Source organism: Delphinapterus leucas, chromosome 3 (assembly GCF_059928025.1).
Source record: "Delphinapterus leucas isolate spDelLeu-1000000601 "Yukka" chromosome 3, BTC_Dleu_Yukka2, whole genome shotgun sequence".
NCBI classification, from domain to species: Eukaryota; Metazoa; Chordata; class Mammalia; order Artiodactyla; family Monodontidae; genus Delphinapterus; species Delphinapterus leucas.
In genome coordinates, this window is record NC_143131.1 from 12,353,637 (window position 1) to 12,360,035 (window position 6,399).

The following is a 6,399-nucleotide window of genomic DNA, read 5'->3' on the forward strand; positions in this document are numbered from 1 at the left end:
ATAAATTTCAGATTGGTTTATGCTAATTTTTATTATTTGTAAATATTCATGAAAAAATCTCTTAAAATTCTACCCAGTAACTTCTGCAGTTAACTGTTCTCATTAGCAATTCCCAATCTGTAAGAACGAAAAAAGTTATCTGCGATCTATTATGTAATTTGTAAGTTTCTTCTCATTGATAATGATGTACCTTAGAGGAAAATAAAGTGATGCATTTTGTTTTATTTCTTGTCAGAATTAATTAGTATCAACAAATGTCCCAAAATAATCATGGGAGGAATTGTTACTGCCAATTCCAGTTTATTTGTAGTATTTATTTGTGAATTTTAACTGATAACTCAAGGATTAACTCAAATCTTACTTTATTCACAATAGATCTTTAATGTGAGGAACACCTACTTATTTGTCTTGCATCCTTCTAAGACCTAATAGGGTGCTGTGTTCCATATACAAAAACCGACGAACACATTAATTGATACAGATGTAATTACAGAATTTTCCTTCTGTAACCATAGTCATGAATGATAGGCTCTCATTTTATTATAATGCTTTATGATTTTAATGTTAAAAACAACTGAAAAATATGTTGTTCTTATCAGGATCTACTGCACAAAGACAAAAGAAGATATTTTTAAAAAGAATTACATTCTACATGTTTACCTACAGTAATCATGGGGATACATTTGTATTGAAAATGTTTTTGTCTTTATATTTGGAAAATCAAACCAATCTAATATCATTAAGCATTTTAAATGAGAATAAATGTATTAGAATTGCATGCAAATTTACATAGCAAAACCATTTATTGTTTACATAATGTAACTATGTTAATGGAACCATGAGTTTCTACACTTAAACATAGAAATAAGTTTTCTATACCTCTAAATCAATTTCACTTCAGATATATACTCACCCCTAACCTCTGTGGGACTTAGGAAAGGAGACAAATGGAAGTGTTTGTACCGCATGTCACAATTTCAAAGTTGTAAATCAAGCTAAGAAACTATTAAATAAGATGTGTTTTCTCTTCCTATCTTGACAGATTAATCTTTATAACATTAAAGTTGAAAAATGTATGTCAAGTGATCTGTGCATCTGACTGCTAGTTACCCACTATCAAAGACGTTTGAATTTAAATATTGTTGCCCCTGTCAGGCCTTCTGCTGATTAGCCAATATCATGGTGGAGGACATAATTAATAAATCATTTTATATTTATTATAAGAATCATTTTATTGTATTTCTTTTAGCATAAATGCTAATTAGGTGGTTAAATCAAATTTATTTTCATATAAGTTGTATTCTATTTATAGTATTAATATGTTATCAAGATATAACTGTGTTAAAAGTGTACACAATTTATCTTCCTCAAAAATATCAGAACTAGATTTTATAGAATAAGAAATCGTTCTAGAGAAAGTAGCAATTTCAGGTCAAATTTTATGTATGTATGTACAATTTAATAGCTATCATCTCAATAGATAGTAGTCTTGATTTAATATTTATCCTGATTTTTTCTAATTCTTTATTTTTCTTCACAAGAAATTGAAATTGGCTTTCTCTTTGCTTCTATTACCTCAAGACTTCTGCTTAGTACTCTCTATTCCTTGTCTTCACTTCAGTCTTCTTGTTTGACTCCTGGTGTGTTTCATGTTGGATTGATGGAGGTACTGTTCAACACATTGGGGAGAGTGGTCATCATAGGTTATGTTTAGAAGTAGGGCTGACTTGGAGATTTGCCTATGGCTCATTACTGTTCCATAGTCTATCAGCTCTTCCCAGAAAAAAAAAAGTCACCATAGATAAAGAATGGGAAGAAATGTGCAAAGAAACATTTCAACCTGGTTGGAGCAGTGACGAGACAAGCTCTAAAAGCAACAGAGTCATCTCCACTCTGTGTACAAAATATACTAAAACATCCCAAGACTGAAATTTTCTGTTCTTAGAAATGTTTCCACTGACCTGTTTGCAAACATCTTTACAGCTATTGAAGTATCATTTCTCAAAACATGCTCTTCTGTCTTTGGGGGAAACTGATAACTTTGCACACCTTGCAACACATTTTTTATTGTATATGACTTTGTTTAGAAGACTCAGTTACATATATTGCATGTATGGTATTTACTGTGTATTTCTGGCTAGTTAGCTTTTCTCAAACTTTAACTTGGAATTGAATTATACAAGTTTTCACTTCTTGAGCTTTTCTCCTAATGAGCTTATTTCTAGTTGTCAACTTTGTAGTTTACAAAAAAGTTTAGGTTGTGATATCTTCTGAATTGCTGGAAGTGTATTCATTAGTGACATTTTTCTTTATTCTGCCCTTTTAAATTAATGAGTAGAATAGTCATGACTCTGATTTTAGATCTTAGATGTAAAGTCTACAGGTCCCCTCAAGTAGTAACAACTAAAAATGCATGTGTTTTTTACATGTGGCTGAACACATGTATTTTTAGTTGTTACTACTTGAGTGAACCTGTAGATTTTGCATTTAAGATCTAAAATCAGAGTCAGAAATTAGAACACTCCCTAACACCATACACAAAAATAAACTCAAAATGTAATAAAAACCTAAATATAAGAGCAGACATTATAAAACTCTTTGAAGAAAATATAGGCAGAACACTCTTTGACATAAATCACAGCAAGATCCTTTTTGACCCACCTCCTAGAGAAGTGGAAATAAAAACAAAAATAAACAAATGAGACCTAATGAAACTTAAAAGCTTTTGCACACCAAAGGAAGCCATAAACAAGATGAAAAGACAACCCTCAGAATGGGAGAAAATATTTGCAAACAAAGCAACTGACAAATGATTAATCTCCAAAATATACAAGCTGCTCAATATCAAAAAAACAAACAACCCAATCCAAAAATGGGCAGAAGATCTAAATAGACATTTCTCCAAAGAAGGTATACAGATGGCCAACAAACACATGAAAGGATGCTCAGCATCACTAATTATTAGAGAAATGCAAATCAAAACTACAATGAGGTATCACCTCACACCAGTCAGAATGGCCATCATCAAAAAGTCTACAAACAATAAATCCTGGAGAGGGTGTGGAGAAAAGGGAACCCTCTTGCACTGTTGGTGGGAATGTAAATTGATACAGCTACTATGGAGAACAGTATGGATGTTCCTTAGAAAACTAAAAATAGAACTACCATATGACCCAGCAATCCCACTACTGGATCTATACTCTGAGAAAACCATAATTCAAAAAGAATCATGTACCACAATGTTCATTGCAGCACTATTTACAATAGCCAGGACATGGAAGCAACCTAAGTGTCCACTGACAGATGAATGGGTAAAGAAGATGTGGCACATATATACAATGGAATATTACTGAGCCATAAAAATAAATGAAATTGACTTATTTGTAGTGAGGTGGGTGGACCTAGAGTCTGTCACACAGAGTAAAATAAGTCAGAAAGAGAAAAACAAATACTGTATGCTAACACATATATATGGACGCTAAAAAAAGAGAAAAAGTGCTTCTGAAGAACCTAGGGGCAGGGCAGGAATAAAGACACAGATGTAGAGAATGCATTTGAGGACACGGGGAGGGGAAAAGGTAAGCTGGAATGAAGTGAGAGAGTGGCATTTACATATATGCACAACTAAATAAAATAGATAGCTAGTGGGAATTAGCCACGTAACACAGGGAGATCAGCTTGGTGCTTTGTGACCACCTAGAGGGGTGGGATAGGGAGGGTGAGAGAGAGATTCAAGAGGGAGGGGATATGGGGATATATATATATAGCTGATTCACTTTGTTATATAGCAGCAACTAACACAACAATGTAAAACAATTATACTCCAATCAAGATGTTAAAAAAAATGCATGTGTTCTGTTGACCAAGATGTCATTAGTTGTAAGCTCCTCTATGTCTGTTTAAACTTAGAATTAAAAAGACTTGGAAGAAGATTCTCTTTTCTTCTCATTGATGATTCTCCACTGTCTCTTCTCTGGAAACATGTCTTTTCACATGGATGGATCATTACTGAATGTGTAAGTCACATATGCATGATTTAATATCCAATTTTCTCATGAAATCATGACTTAGCAATGTTTGGGGCAGAGGTAAGCAAGTATATACAAAGGTTTAAGAAGTAAAGATTTTTAGTAAAGTGTGTTGTGAACTTTACACAAGAAGACAAGTGATGAAAAGTGATAACAACCCAGTGGGTAAAATGCATCAGGTGGAGCTAGCTATCAGCATAGCTGAAAGAATTTTGCTTTTATCTTCTACATGATCAAATTTATGAGAATATTTTGAATACATTGTTCTAAGATTGTTGTCAGTTACTGCACTCTTATTTTCCTGAAAGTAACTACTTTGTTACCTTCTCATGTAATTCATGGGAATTAAAATGAAGAAATAATATGTTTAAAATCCATCATATTTAAAAAAAATTTAAATCAAATATAGTTTTATATTCCACTCCCCTCTGAAATAGAGCTAGATAATTTTGGTATTGGTTGCTTGTTATGCTTTTATTTTTCTGATATATTGGAGAAATACTAGAATATACTAGAATATACTAGAAATCTAATTTTTTGTAATTAATGAATCCTGTCTTACCATAATTTGGAAATATCAAAAGCCAGATCAGATGTTGAATACTACAATTATGAACAATATAATAATTTAATATAATGATTTCAGCTAACTGAGGGCATAAGTCATGCCCTATCTGTTTTGCAGCTTAAAAATATAATATGATGCCTGCCAACCCTTAAGAGACCTGTAAATAGAGAATAAGTTAAAAAACAAACCAATAACCAAAAAGAATTCATGCATTATCTTAGCTTTGTGATCATTTTTTTACATTTTATAAATTTCATAGAGCATCTCAAACACCAATTTATCAAGATATTGAAATATAGGACTTCTTAAGAGAAAATTAAAAATGGTACTGCACCTATTTTATTTCAGCATCTAAGACCTACTGTAAAGAAATTAGTTCTTCTAGCAAATTTTCTTTTACAGGGAATATTAATATTGTGGAGTTATAAAGTGTTTTCTCTTATAGAAGCACCAACTATAGCTAAGCTTTCAAAGTTTATTTTATTTATTATTTAATTAAAATCTAAATTAAAAGCTATATTAAAATTAAAAGCTATACTAAATACACTGTGTTAAATACAAGAGTAGCAATAGTAATAGTAGAGCAATAGTAACACAATATACTATGAAACATTTGCTCTTAATATTCAGTAGGCATATAAATTATTTTTCTTGTTTTAAATAAATATGTAGACAGTTTTAGTCATTAGGGAAAATTTTCCTATGAGCCAATATAGATGAGATATAAATGACATTACACTTAAAATAATAATTGAGCATGGATACCTTTTAGGCCCATAGTTATCAGAGAAAGGTATGAATGAATACAAAGAGACAAGTTGGAAAGCCACTGTAGGAATCCAAAGCACACATGTTTTTCACTTGGTACTTATGGTGCAGATGAAAAATAAATGAGATGATATGAAGGTTTTTCCAGAGAAAGATATAGCGAGATCTACTGATTGGCTATGAGAAGAATACTTCCAAGTTTTTGGCTTAAACAACTAGATGATTAATGGTATCATATACTGGAAAATATGGTGTGCAGGTTAAAACCTGAATGCTTACAGCATGGGGTAGCACAATTTTAGTTTTTAAAAAACTTGTTCTCTCACCTTCTCGCTTCCAAGATGACCAAGAAAAGAAGGAATAATGGTCATGCCAGAAAGGGCCGCGGCCACATGCAGCCTATTCACAGCACCAGCTGCGCCCGAAGTGTGCCCAAGGATAAGGCCATTAAGAAGTTCGTTGTTCGGCACATTGTAGAGGCTGCAGCTGTCAGGGCATTTCTGAAACAAGTGTTTTCAATGCCTATGTGCTTCCCAAGCTGTATGTGAATCTGCATTACTGCGTGAGTTGTGCCATTCAGAGCAAGGTAGTCAGGAATCGTTCTCGGGAAGCGCGGAAGAGCCGAAGACCTCCACCTCAATTTAGACCTGCTGGTGCTGCCCCACGACCTCCACCAAAGCCCATGCAAGGAGCTAAGTCCTTAAATACTAAAGAAATACTGTCCCCTGGGAAGACAGTAAAAAAGAAATTATACTTAAAAAAAAATCTTTAAAAATGATTTAACATTGTAACAGATCTTGATGAATGAGTAGAATAGTTTTTACTAAAATAAATTTTCAATGGATGTAGAATTCTGGATTGACATTTGCTTTCAACACTTAATGTTGTTATTTATTTTTTTGCATAGATTCTGAAGGAAAAAAGCAGGATATAATTCTTACCTTTGTTCATTTCTATATAATGTAATATTTTCCTCTATATGCCTCTGAGATTGTCTCTTTGTGTTTTGTTTACAGGAGTTTGAATATGATATGC

At 32.6% G+C, this 6,399-nt stretch overlaps 1 pseudogene; it reads left to right on the plus strand.

Moving 5' to 3' along the window:
• The first annotated feature begins 1,650 nt into the window (after positions 1-1,650).
• LOC149749508 (small ribosomal subunit protein eS26 pseudogene) lies at positions 1,651-6,141 on the plus strand (annotated as a pseudogene).
• Positions 6,142-6,399: the final 258 nt, after the last annotated feature.